Source organism: Danio rerio, chromosome 19 (assembly GCF_052040795.2).
Source record: "Danio rerio strain M-AB ecotype USA chromosome 19, GRCz13ab, whole genome shotgun sequence".
Lineage (NCBI taxonomy): Eukaryota > Metazoa > Chordata > Actinopteri > Cypriniformes > Danionidae > Danio > Danio rerio.
In genome coordinates, this window is record NC_141039.2 from 49,394,316 (window position 1) to 49,410,410 (window position 16,095).

At 40.0% G+C, this 16,095-nt stretch overlaps 1 protein-coding gene across 1 annotated transcript in view; it reads right to left on the bottom strand.

Annotated features, from left to right (window-relative positions):
* The window catches only part of LOC148679877 (uncharacterized), a 165,856-nt gene extending 155,089 nt beyond the window's left edge, over nt 1-10,767 (bottom strand). Inside the window, exon 1 of the mRNA XM_088651558.1 lies at nt 10,573-10,767. The gene's annotated coding sequence lies outside the window, so the exon portion shown is untranslated. The remainder of the gene's footprint in view (nt 1-10,572) is intronic.
* Between the last annotated feature and the right edge of the window lie 5,328 nt (nt 10,768-16,095).

Below are 16,095 nucleotides of genomic sequence, written 5' to 3' on the forward strand. Positions count from 1 at the left end.
TACTGTTATATTCATATAGTAGTGCATGTTATAAATGATATAACTTATTATTTTATAAAAAATCATTTGCCCTCATAATCTTTCACTATAATACCATAACCCTCCCTGCCTACTCAAATGATCAGTCCGTTTTGGAGGGGTTATCAGTCGTTTAGGTAGGGGTTTTCCATCTTTTAGGGCAGGGATCACCAGTCTTGTTCCTGGAGGGCCAGTGTCCTGCACAGTTTAGCTCCAACCCTAATCAAACACACCTGAACAAGCTAATCAAGGTCTTACTAGGTATACTTGAAACACCAAGGCAGGTGTGTTGAGGCAAGTTGAAGCTAAACCCTGCAGGGCACCGGACCTCCAGGAATGAGATTGGTGACCCCTGCTTTAGGGCGGGGCTATCAGTCCTTTAGGGCGTGGCTATCAGTCCTTTTAGGAAGGGGTTTCAGTCCTTTTGGGAGGGACTAACAGTCATTTTGAAAGAGGCTATCAGGGTGGGGCTATCGGCCCTTCAGGGCAGGGCTATAAGTCCTTTTGGGAGGGGCTATCAGTCCTTTTGGGTGGGACAATCAGTGCTTTCAGGCGTGGCTATCAGATTTTTGGGAGGGACTAACAGTCATTTTGGGACAGGCTATCAATCTTTTGGAAGGAGCTATCAGTTCTTTAGGCCAGGGCTATAAGTCCTTTTGGGAGGAGTTATCAGTTCTATTGGGAGGGGTTATCAGTCCTTTAGGGCGTGGCTATCAGTCCTTTTCAGAGGCGTTATCAGTCCTTTGGAGTGGGGCTTAGTCCTTTTGGGAGGGACTAACAGTTCTTTAAGGAAGGGCTATAAGTCCTTTTTGGAGGGGCTTTCAGTCCTTCAGGGTGGGACAATCGGTGCTTTAAGGCGTGGCTTTCAGTTTTTTGGAAGGGGGTAACATGCATTTAGGGTGGGGCTATCAGTCGTTTTGGAAGGGGCTATCAGTCCTTGAGGGTGAGACTATTAGTCCTTTAGGGCAGGGCTTTAAGTCCTTTTGGGAGGGGTTATCATTATTTTAGGGCAGGTCTGTAAGTCCTTTTGGGAGGGGTTATCAGTCTTTTAGGGCAGGGCTATAAGTCTATTTAAGAGGGGTTATCAGTCCTTTAGGGTTGGGCTATCAGTGCTTTAAGGCAGGGCTATCAGTTTTTTTGGAAGGGGGTTTCAGTCATTTAGGGAGGGGCTATCAGGCCTTTAGAGTGGGACTATTAGTCCTTTTGGGAGGTGTTTTCAGTCTTTTAGGGCGGGGCTATCAGCACAATAAGGTGGGACTATGAGATCTTTGAAAGGGGGTTTCAGTAATTTAGGGTGGTGGTCATTTGGGGGGAGGCTATCGGCCCTTTTGGGTGGTGGTGTGGGGGCGGGGGGGGATGGGGGGGGGGTTATCAGTCCTTTAGAGAGGGGCTATTAGCCCTTTTAGGAGGGGTTATCAGTCTTTTAGGGCAAGGCTCTGTCCTTTTAGGGGGGGCTATCAGTCATTTTGGGGCTATCAGTGCATGTCTTGTTTCTGCCCTTCTTTCCTCCATTTGCTAATCTTCCTTTATTTTGTTAGCAATGCCCATCTTTCAATGATCCAATCGGTTCCCAATGGATAAAATCATGCACTACCATACATTTTTCCCCCTCAATTTTAGGACTGTTTCAATAGGACTTAATACAGTGGACAATGGATTTGTCAATACAAGCTGCAAGCAAACGTCGCCAGTGCAAAGTATTTTTCATGGTTTGCAAAAACGGAGTCCTGGGCATGTATTTCCAATGAGTCTGGAATTAAAATTTCTCCTGGTCAATGCAGGCCAGAGGGTCCAGAGTCAGAGTAAGAGCACCTGTACCTGCTGGTGCGTGTCGCGTTTCCCTGCCTTTCTGCTTGCCTTTCAATTCCTCAGAGTCTAAAACCATTCCTGAGCTTGTTTTGTTTGGCCATCACAGTTAATTGAGCAGACGCAGGGCTCTCAGCGCTATCCCAAGCCCTGGGGTTTCTGATTTGTGTATCATTCTGAGCACAGAAATAGGATTTATGTTGTGGTAATCTGTCTCTGATTAAAGGCACCATTACATCTTAAATGCTGATAAATAACAATGAGGTAAAGGGGTCATTCTATAGAAACTTCCTCTTTTGGTATGACAAAATGTCCATTTCTTTTTTTTCTTTTAGTACTTTATGAAAACACAAAGTAAATGACCGCTTAATGATTTTCAAATATTTATTTAATTAAAGATCACATGTCAGTCTATCTTAAATGTTTTTATGCATTTTTTGAGAACATAGTAAGCCATACATTTGCAATAATAATAAAACATTTACACACAAGTAACTAGGGATGTAACGGTATCAGAATTTCACGGTACGATTATACCTCGGTATGAATGGCACAGTTCGGTATTTCTTAAATAATTTACAGGAAAAAACAAATCTAATGAAAAGACTTGAAAAAAGTGGCAAAAGTGTTTATTTACCTTAGCGCTGAACATATCAATGACACACAAATTAGCCGTCTATCTGTAAGTTTCGAAACAGGAACTTCAATGTTTCAATTTTAATAACAAAAAACTATTAAACCATGTAAAAAAATAAAGTTTCAATTTAGTATTGTTGAAAACTCATCACATTCAACATTTAATCACTCACTCACTCAGATAGAGATGGGTTCATAAAGGAAAATGATCATATAACTATAATCTGGTAAAAGCTGGGATCTCTGGGTATTTACAATGTCCCCTGCAACACAAATAAACCCTCTCATTTGGGACTGAGGTTTCTGGGACAGAGAGATATGATTTAGCCAAGGTTGACAGCAGTGGGTAACGTTGTGCATTGTCTTTCCACCACTAGAGAGGACAAGCCATGAGTGAGATAGAGGTCTCTTTACGGTACAAGTCAATGTCTGCATCAATCTAACAAGTGTGCTGTGTTCTGCAGACCCCATGACTGTTTGTAGTCGTATTCCCCGACTTATATTTCACCACAGTCTGGCAGTGCCTGCATACTGTTTTTGTCTTTGTCTGTCACCTTTTCTCCTTTATCGTATCTTTTTAAAAGAAACCGAAATGCTTCCACACATCCGATTTAAAACCCGCTTTAGGTTCGATCATTTCCAGCTCTTTTTCTTCCCCGCTACTAGCAGCACACTCCATTTCCACATTACTGGATCTGTAGTGACAACAGACCGCAAAGGATGATGACCACGCCTGGGCTGATTGGAATTGTAGTTCCCGCTACCTCCCGTTCGCTTCATTCACCTGAGCAAATTTCCTCAGAAATATAGTTTTATTGAGTCATGTGCCTACGGTAATACTGAAAAAAATTACTATTGCGGTATGATGGTGTTTACAGTATTGTTACATCCCTTCAAGTAACAAATCTTTCAATGTTAAATCTTGAGTGTAGCATACAGAATTCAATAAATGTAAAGTTAAAATCTATTAAATGTTTTATTTAATATTTTATTTGGCCCTTTTATGTTGTTCACATCATATTTTTGATTGTTATAAATACATTATTGTATTTTAAATGGAAGAAAAATCTGTTTTTGATCTCATAATTAATTGTTTACAATATATTACACAAAAAATATTGCAATAAATTATATTATTGTCAATTTAAGACCATTTTATGCCACTCATTATATAATGCCAGAATAACACTATAATCATCACAATGCAAGTACAATCTTCCAAATTGCACATCATTCTTTAGTCTTAAGACTATTTTATTTAATTATAATAATTTTAACAGTTTAATAATGAGGCATTGGAATCAGAATGTGAAAATGCATATCCTAAATGAAGTATATATAGTATATAATATAAATATTAACAAAACAGTGCAAGGAAAAGAGTAACAGAGGCTGCGATATCTGCTAGCAGATCTATTTTCAGTTGTCAGACATCCACATGAAAATATACTGTAGTAAATGCTACTGTGTTTTTAGCCATACTGACAGTGACACCTCCAATAGAGATAGAGATGTGGCACAATCAGCTAAAGTGTAGCTGCAATTGTTTTTTTATGTATGGGCGATATATATTACATGACCAAAAATGATTGAGGTCATGTCCATGTGCGATAAGTCCATGTATTGATTATTGTGACAGGCCATGGCTGTGGAAACGACCAGTTTTGTGCTTTTTATTTTATTAAATTTTTTATTTAATTATTTTTTAAATTTTACACAAGTATTTATAAAACAATTATTGCCACATTGATGAATTAAAAGGTGTAAAAGTTTAAATAATATATAGTTATCATTTAAAAATATAAAAAAATAATAAACCTAAGCAGTTGTTCGAGAGTAATGTTCTGCTAAGGAACACAAAAACCTGACATCTATGACCGAACTTTGCTCTAGATTTTACAAATGAAGCTTTGGGTTTTCAAAATATTTGCAGTAGGTGGAAAACATTGCCGTCGAAATAGCTTTTTTTTTCCTTGAAAGTAACAATTTTGAAGAATTATACTCCAGGGGTTTATTCGTAGTTATTACTGAATATTTGTACTGTGAGAATCATATTGTACAATATTGTTTTTGGAGTAGCCGCACAACTTTTGCTGCCAACCATGAATAAAAAAATACCTGCCTGCACTGTAGAGGGAAAACAGTGGTAGACATGGAAATGAGAGAAATTACAAGAGAGAAAAGGCAGATGAGAACAACCTTCTCTTTCTTCCCTACCTGAGTAAAGGTTGCCTTGAATGTTTTGAATGCTCCAAAGTCAACAAAGTCAACTCAAATCTGTCTCTAATCCAGTAAACCTCTGCTGCTGTAAACGTTATTGATTGTGTTTTGTTGTTTGTACCAGCCTCATAAATACACGAAATAGTCGATAAATTAGTTTAGTACGTGACTGGAAATCAGCAGCGGTAAAACAACTGCAGAGACCATAGAATCAAAAGGTGACACTCTGGTGTAATTTGGGAAACAGCCACTAGATGGTGCCGCAGTCATTTTGGAATGAAAACTCCAATAGAACAGCAGCATATTATAAGTCTTTAAAATAAACTATTAAAAATGCTGATGATTGTGATAGGAAGTGTTGTATTGTTGTCTTTCAGGTTGTATCTCAGCTTTAATGTGCGTTTTTAATAAATAAAAAAGCAGCTGCTAGCCATCGCAACAGCAAAAAGGTCCAGTGGACAGCCGATCGCTTTCACTCCACAAAGGCGGAATCCAGGGCTGTTGCTGGGCGCTGCTGTTGCAATGGAACGTTCTATTGAGTGTTGCATCTTGGTCATTCTCAGCTCTTTGATGACCGTGAGGATGGAGAGAAAATGTCCGCACTTGAATCACTTCCATCAATTTCGCGCGCATTTACTGACAGAAAGAATGAGTGAACTCACACTAAAATGAGCCTAATTCAGATGAAGAAGCTTCGCTAATGGGAATATCTTAAACACGGCTTTAATGTTTACATTTTTCATCCACAATTTAAGTGAAAAGGTGAGGAGTTATGTGGCGGTTTGTGTAATCTCAAGCTTGATCATTTTAACTTTTTATTTTATTATTTTTTATTGCTTAACCATCAGGAACAAACATACAACCTAATATAAAATATGAACAAAAAAAGTTATTTAGTAAAAAAAACGTAAAAAATATTACACCAAAATATATTGCAATAAACGGTATTATTGTCAATTTAAGACCATTTTATTTTTCCACTCATTATATAATGTCAGAATAACAATATAATCATCCCAATGCAAGTACACTCTTGCAAATTACACATTATATTTTATTCTTAAGACTATTTCATTTAATTATAGTCACTTTAACAGTTTAATAATGAGGCATTGGAATCAGAATGTGAAAATGCATATCCTAAATGAAGTATAATAAATCTTGACAAAAAAGTGCAAGTAAAAGAGTAACAGAGGCTGCGAGATCTGCTTCAGCTAGTATGGAATATTCCAGCCTGATCTCACGAGATAACTTAAGTATTAGGTATAACTTAAGTAACTTATAACTTAAGTAAACATAAGTATAAATTTAGTTTTGTCAGTTCAGTTTCTAACTTGTACGAATTTGTATGAGTTCAGTCGTACGAAATTGTACGATTTTAAATTAGAGGCGTGGCACCTAACCCCACCTCTAAACCCAACTTTCATTGGGGGATGAGCAAATCATACTAAATTGTATAAATTAGATCGTACGAATTCAAACCAATTAGCCACTAAATCAAAAAGTTACAAATTGCAGTGACATTGTGTTAAAAAACCAGCCTGATCTCACGAGAAAATGTAAGTATTTTACGTTTTGGCAGTTTAGTGGCTAATTCGTACGAGTTCAGTCGTAAGAAAATGTACGATTTTAAAAAGGAGGCGTGGCACCTAACCCCACCCCTAAACCCAACCGTCATTGGGGGATATGCAAATCGTACTAAAATGTACGAATTAGATCGTACGAATTTGTACGAATTAGCCACTAAATGAAAAAGTTACGAATTGCCGTGAGATTGCGTTGAAAAACACATTCTTTTTCCTTTAGAGCGGCGGCGGTATATGCTGCGGCGGTACTGGTCATATTAAACTCTCACCTACTGTAATTCAAAGCTGTTTTATTCATAAAACAATGAAAAATAGATAATGTGATCCTGTTAAATATAATCATATTTCAATAAAAGCTGACTAAAACCAAGTGGGCGAGGCAGTGGCGCAGTAGGTAGTGCTGTCGCCTCTCAGCAAGAAGGTCACTGGTTCAAATCTCGGCTCAGTTGGCGTTTCTGTGTGGAGTTTGCATGTTCTCCCTGCCTTCACGTGGGTTTCCTCCGGGTGCTCCGGTTTCCCCCACAGTCCAAAGACATGCGGTACAGGTGAATTGGGTAAGCTAAATTGTCCGTAGTGTATGAGTGTGTGTGTGAATATGTGTGTGGATGTTTCCCAGAGATGGGTTGTGGCTGGAAGGGCATCCGCTGTGTAGAAAACTTGCTGGATAAGTTGGCGGTTCATTCCGCTGTGGCGACCCCGGATTAATAAAGGGACTAAGCTGACAAAAAAATGAATGAATGAAACCAAGTGAATTTTAAAAGATAACTGCAAAGTATAAATTTTACAATTAATGAGTGCTTTGGGGCCAGACTGTGATCCTTAAATAGAGTATTTTTAATACATCATTGATGTTATCGTATTTGCCCATATGCATGCATTTTATTGTCTCTTCCACATTAATATGTTTCACTTAAAGCATACATTTGCAGCAATCTGTCAATCTTTGGAATATATCTTTATGAGTTTGCCCCTGAGTCAGCATCCCTATGGAGAAGTGTTAGCAAACTCAGCAAGTCCTGACCTCATGCTACAGAACTGTGTGTCAGACGGTAAATCTCCCGAGGGCAGAGTCTCTCCATCCATTATAAATCTTCCACAACAAATTGTATAATATCTGCGAGTGGATGTCTGAGAGGGAGGACGGGGCCTTACCGTGTAAACATGCTCCACGGCGAGGTATAATTAAGAGGTCTTGCTTTCTTTGTGTGCTTTACGTGATTGATTGTTCCTCATCTTTGCTGTGCAGTAATAGTTGGTAAGGAATGGGTTGGAAATTATTCTTACGCAAATACTAATCACTGACCGTCTGTGCAGATTAGCTCAGACTGAACTCTGCTTTATTTTTAAAGCACTTTAAAAATAGAGAATACAGAAGCAACACATTTAAAGAAAGAAAACATCGTTTGAGTCTTTGTGAATATCTCTTAATGATCAAACCTTGTACATTAAAATGTGTCTTGTTTCAATTTTAAAATGCTTTCTGAGCAAAAATGGTGACCATCATGCATTTTTACTATAATTCACAAAAGACACCCACTGAAAATATATTTTGATGTACCAATAGTTCATATACCATGGTAGCTTGCCTAATATATTTAGGACAAGAGTCGTTTGTTGACATTAAAAGACTCACAGGATCAGTTTAATTCCAATATACTTTTTGTAATAGACCAGACAAAATACCAGAGGTGCGGGTAAACAAGGACAGTTTATTAGGTACAGTTCAACAAAGGCAGACTGCTGCACACAATACCCAGGCTGTACGCAGTACTGGATAACACAAATTCATCAGATGAAAACCGATGGGTCCCACAAGAGATGTCAAGGAAGGAGTAGAGGAGGAGAGTTGGCGTCAGCTGACTCAAGACCAGATGCAGACAGGCACTTGAAGGCTGGTTAAGACACACGCATGCATGCACTGGACAGGACTGGACTGGACTGGACTGGACTGGACTGGACTGGATAAATGTGTAGTGATCCACAAACAGCGAGGTGAAACACAGAAGCGATATAATAATCTGACACAGAAACAGAGAACATAGAGGATTAAGTAGGGACGCTAATAGGCAATGAGTGGCGACAGGTGCTAATGCAATGATAGTTAATCAGGAGAACCTGCAGCTGCGACACTAAAGAGGCAATACTGAGTGATAAAATTAACGAGATCAGACCTGAATCATGACACTTTTAATTATACTTTGTATAATCATTAATATCAAAATTCTTAATTTGTTAGCAAGACATAACTTAGACTTCTGTATAGATGAACAATAGGTAGCATGTTGCATTGTACAATTGTACATGTGCATGTGTTCTCATGTAATGCCAACAAAATTATTCATTAAATATCTTAAGGCTTAAATCTAGACTGGACCCTCATGGTCAGAAGCACGACTTTTGCTTCCACTTTTATTTCTGTATTGATTTATATTGCATTTTTGTTGTGAACTCTGTTTGTTTTGTAGGCTTTATTGCTCACACAATGCTGAAAATGTCTCCCGGTCTCCTCTGGGTCTGTCTGTTGGTGATCTAGGACCTGTTTACAGGCTTTCCTTGACGTGACCGGAGTACAAAACTCTGCTCTCGCACAATAAAGTCACTAAAAGCAAACACCAGGTTTACTTAAAGGATTAGTTCTCTTCCATAATGAACATTTCCTGACCATTTAATCTCCCCCTTGTCATCCCAGATGTTCCTTTCATTCCTTCATTCATTAATTCATTCATTCATACATTCATTTTCCTTTGGCGTAAACCGGAGCACCCAAAGCGGAAACCAGAGCACCCGGAGGAAACTCACGCCAACACGGGGAGAAAAGCCAACTGGCCCAGCCGGGACTCAAACCAGTAACCTTCTTGTTGTGAGGCGACAGTGCTAACCACTGAACCACCATGTTGTCACATCTTCACCAGACATGTTATATATATGTATATACTGTATATATTCATTCATTCATTTTCTTGTCGGCTTAGTCCTTTTATTAATCCGGGGTCGCCACAGCAGAATGAACCACCAACTTATCCAGCACATTTTTACGCAGCGAATGCCCTTCCAGCCGCAACCCATCTCTGGGAAACATCCACACACACTCATTCACACACACACTCATACACTACGGACAATTTCGCCTACTTAATTCACCTGTACTGCATGTCTTTGGACCGGAGCACCCTGAGGAAACCCACACGAACGCAGGGAGAACATGCAAACTCCACACACACATATATATATATATATATATATATATATATATATATATATATATATATAATTTTAACCATAAAAGCTACACTGTAAAATTAATTAGTAGACCTACTTGAAAAAAGTGAGTAAACCTATTGCTTTAGAATTGATTAAGAGATATCTCACCCTAAATGAAAATGACCTCATCCCTTTTTCTTTTGTTGAACACAAAAAAAGATATTTTGAAGAAGGCTGGTTGCAAATGCCACATATGATCACGTTTTTACTCAAAACATACTTTATAGTTTGAGTCGAGTGTTTGAATGTAGTCCTTCTGTGAAATGGTGTGGCTTCATACACAGAATAAAGCACTCAGCATATTTCATCATAGCATTTTAAGCAATTACAAATGCATTGCATCATTCATTCATTCATTCATTCATTCATTTTCTTGTTGGCTTAGTCCCTTTATTAATCCAGGGTTGCCACAGCGGAATGAACCGCCAACTTATCCAGCAAGTTTTTACGCAGCGGATGCCCTTCCAGCCGCAAACCCATCTCTGGGAAGCATCCACACACACATTCATACACTACGGACAATTTAGCCTACCCAATTCAGCTGTACTGCATGTCTTTGGACCATGGGGGAAACCGGAGCACCCGGAGGAAACCCTTGCGAAGGCAGGGAGAACATGAAAACTCCACACAGAAACGCAGACTGAGCCAGCGACCTTCTTGCTGAGAGGCGACAGCACTACCTACTGCGCCACTGCCTCGCCTGCATTGCATCATTGCAAACTTTATTATCAGGCTAATTATATTATGAAGAACTCGGCTTAACGTACAGTACACTCTCAGAAATACAGCAGCTGCCACTGGGGCAGCACCTTTTAAAAAGATGCATATTTGTACCCAAAGTGTCCACGGTGGTACCTCAAAGGTGCATTAAAGTGTCCAAATGTACCTAAAAATTACCTTTGAGGTACCAATATGGACCCTTCAGGTACAAATACATATCTTTTAAAAAGATACTCCCCCAGTTCCTTCATTTCTGAGAGTGTATGAGGTCGTGGTCATGTGTTTGTTAATCCAGTTGAATCAAATGAATGTGCAAGACGATCGCATTCATTCATTCGTTTTCCTTCAGCTTAGTCCCATTATACATCAGGGGTCACCACAGTGCAATGAACCGTCAACTATTTCAGCATGTAATTTACACAGCAGATGCCTTTCCAGCTGCAACCCAGTTCTGGGAAACACCAATACACACTCACATTCACTAACTCACTCATAGACTACGACCAATTTAGTTTATTCAGTTCCCCTATAGCGCATGTGTTTGGACTGTGGGGGAAACCAGAGCACCCGGGAAAACCCACGCCAACATGGGGAGAACATGCAAACTCCACACAGAAACACCAACTGACCCAGCCGAGGCTCGAACCGGAGCCTTTCTCGGAGTCAATCACTGGAGCCTGGCTGGCCGAGGGAAAGGAGTCTCTCTGGGGTCTGATTTATCCCTGGCCAACAGGACAGCAGGGAGTCTGATGAACAGGCATTTGACTTCATCATAACTCTTCTGAAAACGAGCGCATTACCTCAGGCCAACACTCTCCATCCATCCATCCTTCACCACCAACACCTTCTGCACTCCAACAGGGACAGAACTCCCAAAACTCTCACTGTTTACACTCTTATTTCCTCAGTTTCCCCATGCCAAGCGCTGAAATCTGTCGAGTATCTGTTTCTCTAAAACTGTGCCAACAAAACCACTGAAAAACATGAAGACCCTGAGATCAACAACTCCTGACCCTCTGATGCACGTGTAAAACATTGCATTTATTGGTGTCGCAACAAGGTTGTGCATTTCTCAGGCACTTTTAAAATACTGGTAGACCCAAAAATGAGAATTCTGTCATCGTTTACTCAACTTCATGTCCAAAAACTGCGACGCTTGCTTGCTTTTAAGGAATACAAAATTAGAAATTGTTGCACAATGTCATGCAACCGGCCATGTTAAGATCAATCATGGATAAAATCAAAGCTGGCAAGTCTTGAGATGTTTTAATGCATGCTAAACAGGGACTGAAATTAACACTCGCCAAGTGTCAAATCTGACTTGAAGTTGGCAGTGGGGAGTTTATAAAGCAGCCATGCTAATTTTTTTAGATCAGAATTATTAAGTATGTTGTTTCATTTTTATGTAAACACTAATCTGTAATGCTGATTGACAATGCAACATTATTTCACCCTTATCCTGGGACTTAATGTGGCTTAATGAAGTGATATAAAAGCATGTTTACTCAGAGTGTACACTCACCGGCCACTTTATTAGGTACACTTTACTAGTACAAGCTTGGACCTTTGTCTTCAGAACTGCCTTAATCCTTCGTGGCAGAGATTCAACAAGCTACTGGAAATATTCCTCAGAGATTTTGCTCCATATTGACATGATAGCATCACAGAGTTGCTGCAGATTTGTCGGCTGCACATCCATGATGCCAATCTCCCGTTCCACCACATCCCAAAGGTGCTCTATTGGATTGAGCTCTGGTGACTGTGGAGGCCATTTGAGTACAGTGAACTCATTGTCATGTTCAGGAAGCCAGTCTGAGATGATTGAGCTTTATGACATGGTGCGTTATCCTGCTGCCATCAGAAGATGGAGACACTGTGCTCATAAAGGGATGGACATGGTCAGCAACAATACTCAGGTAGGCTGTGGCGTTGACACGATGCTCAATTGGTACTAATGAGCCCAAAGTGTGCCAAGAAAATCTCCCCCACACCATTACACCACAACCACCAGCCTGAACCGCTGATACAAGGCAGGATGGATCCATGCTTTCATGTTGTTGAGGCCAAATTCTGACCCGAGGATCCGAATGTGTCAGCAGAAATGGAGACTCATCAGAGCAGCAACGTTTCTCCAATCTTCTATTGTCCAGTTTTGGTGAGTCTGTGTGAATTGTAGCCTCAGTTTCCTGTTCTTAGCTGACAGCAGCGGCACCCGGTGTGCTCTTCTGCTGCTGTAGCCCATCCGCCTCAAGGTTGGACGTGTTGTGTGTTCAGAGATGCTCTTCTGCAGAGCTCGGTTGTATCGAGTGCTTATTTGAGTTACTGTTGCCTTTCTATCAGCTGGAACCAGTCTGGCCATTCTCCTCTGACCATCAACAAGGCATTTGCGCCCACAGAACTGTCGCTCACTGGATATTTCCTCTTTGTCGGACCATTCTTTGTAAACCCTAGAGATGGTTGTGCGTGAAAATCCCAGTAGATCAGCAATTTCTGAAATACTCAGAGCAGCCCGTCTGGCACCAACAACCATGCCACATTCAAAGTCACTTAAATCCACTTTCTTCCCCATTCTGATGCTCGCTTTGAACTGCAGAATATCGGCTTGACCATGTCTACATGCCTGAATGCATTAAGTTGCTGATTAGAAACAGTTGGATAGGTGTACCTAATAAAGTGGCCAGTGAGTTTAAATGTGTGAACAGGCCCTTTTTGAAAATACCAGTAAATTCGTTCTGGCTATTTTCCGGAAAGAGAAGTTGTAAGATTACCGGTAATTAGCTGGAATGCTGCTCTGTGTGAACGCAGAAGTAAGATTGCTGGAAAGAGCACGTGCACGTCTAGGATGCGCTGAAGTGAGACGTCTGCTTTAGCCGATCAGAACAGTCAGACGCATTCACGTCCGCACGGTTTATAAAAATAAAAGCCTTTGAATATTTTTCCAGACACATTTAGCTGCTAGATGTTAGTCAGATAACGTTTATGTGTTCCTTCTTTATGCTAACTGTGTAAATAATTACCGATAAGATGCTTATGATAAGCCGTTGTTTGTTTACCTTCAGGCTCTGCTTTCTTCAGTTGCTTGACGCGTCACATGTGTCCGTGAAGCAGCCGGTGAGCACACACATATTTTAGACATGCGAAAGTGTTTCTCTATATATTCATCGAAGTTGTTCACAATACTGATCCATCCACAGAGTTTGTGATGTCGTCAAATGTTTGCAAACACAAGCGCAGCCGTTTAGAGGTCATTTCTGGTTAATGATGTCAGAATTTACCGGTATTTTGGAATGGATGAGTGAACGGTCTTTTCCGGAAAAATTCCATAAGGTCCTTGCCTGTCTGAACAGCGCTTTGTTGAATGTACCGGTAAAGTCGTTCTGGATATTTACCGGTATCACTGTGTGAAAGGAGCTAATGATGTAAGCATACCCAATTTGGTAAACATTTTTTAAAATTATATATAGGTGTAACCCCGCCTGTCCTACGCCACCCAACCCGCTCCGAGCTGGGATCGAAACAGCGATCTTCCGCATGGAAGTCAGTTGCTCTACCAAGGAGGCTAAAGACCATAGCCTCTAGCATCTGTCGCTAGAGCACTTTTGGAGGTCAGAGGAGTGAGGGTTTACCTGCACCGCACACACTAGCTGGCCTCTGTTACACTCACCCTCCTAAACCTCACTCCCATCCGGGTCACGGCACCAATGTAACCCTGCCTGTCCTACACCACCCAACCCGCTCTGAGCTGGGATCGAACCGGCGACCTTCCGCATGGGAGTCGGTTGCTCTAACAAGGAGGCTAAAGACTATGGCCTCTAGCGTCTGTCGCTGGAGCACCTTTGGAGGTCAGAGGAGTGAGGTTACCTGCACAGCACACACTAGCTGACTCTGTTACATAGGCAACTGTGTACAGTACAACCAAGAAGATGAACCCATAATATAAATGCATCATGTTAAAATGCACATAAAAGGAAGTGTTAAATTCTGAAAAGTATTAAATATTTGGTTATTATTATTAGAACTCATGCTAGGGAAAAATATGACCATCGGTGAAAGTAAAACAATATATTAATATATGATATTTTTAAGACATTGACATGTTTGTCTGTGTAACATTCATAAACGGGATGCACAAGGGTTAAACACTTTCTTTATATGCATTTTCTATGGGAGGAAATGCTTAACTTGATGCTTATTTTATATCATGTCTTACATTTTTGTCCGCACAGATAAACTAGAGCTACTTTGATTCTGATTTCTTTAAAACCAGCATTTCCATCACAACATTTTTTCTCCATGAGTCCCTATTTAAAAAAAAAAAACTAATGGAACATGCTGAAAGTTTTGTTGTAGTTCTTTAAGTCCTATAAATTCAGCGAGAGTTGAAAGAATTTCAGAAAACATCGTTCAGTCATTTAAAATAGCCCCGACTGGTGCAATCCTCCGCTCCGGCATGTTTTAAACTCACCCTGGGAATACGTTCAAGTGGTCCCGAGCCAAGGAAATTCCAGAAGATTCATTTTCTGTTCGCTTCCCTCAATCTAACTTGCGGGAAAAGATTGCTGAACTGCGGCCCATCATTCATTAGGAGGTTATATCTGGTTTATTTCTGGAACTATACAGGAACATGCTTTTAAAGTAATGCATAGTTGTTGTATTTTCTCCAGGTGGTCTCATTTCTAGTTTCTAATGGAGTTGCTGCAGTGTTGTGAGTGATTTGGCTCTACAGGTACAGTGTGCTAATGCTTCATTGAGTCGCTTATTAATCTTTGTTGATGTTAGTTAATATAAAGGCCACACTTTATTTTAAGAAGTAAAGAAGAAATATTTGAGAAAGACAAAGAAAAGGGCGAATATTTTTGACTTCAACTGTATAAATTGAACTAAACACACATACACACACATATATATATATATATATATATATATATATATATATATATATATATATATATATATATATATATATATATATATATTCACATATAAACTGATTAAAACCAGTGAAATGAAGAATGGAATGGAAAAACAACAGGATCTTGAAGCTTATTTAACGTTAAATTAATTGTTAATCCTTTTGATGCACAAGCTAATGCAGAAAACGGATCTAAAATGAATCTTTTACCTTCATGTTGTTACTGTGGCTGCTATTTATCATGCCGCGGTGTGTGAAGTGACTCTACAGGAACTGTGTGTTGTCTGATCTGGCGTCAGGCCTGGTGCTCTTCATCAGACGCTCCCTCTCCTCCTCTGGGCCTCTTTTTTCTGTTTTTTCCTTGTGGAAACGGGACATGATCTGTCTTCAGAAACAGTGGAGCGCGAGGCGTCTGAGTCAGTCCTGCTCACAGACCCTGAACGATATCAATATGTCATCAATACTCATGGTAATCTGTGTCTCAGAAACGCAAAGCGACCCAAACTCTTCCTTCATAAAATGTTGGCTTGAATCCATCACACATCTTTAATGAGTCTTGATTGGAGATTAATATTGATTGTTTTTAACTGATACTCATACCAATGTTTTTGTGGAGCTGTGGCAAAACATTTTCCAAGTCCATTTTCCAAACAGTTTTTAACAGCAGACGGCACTCTAGGCTAGTTTATAACAGCAGATGTTGCTGTAGGCTACTTTTTTAACAGCATATGGTGGACTAGGCTATTTTTGAACAGTAGATGGCGCTCTTGCCTAGTTTTTATCAGTAGATGGCGCTCTAGACTACTTTTAAACAGCAGATGGCGCTCTAGGCTAGTTTTAAACAGCAGACAGCGCTCTAGTTTTAAACAGCAGATGGCGCTCTAGGCTATTTTTTAACAGCAGATAGTGCTCTAGACTAGTTTTTAACAGTAGATA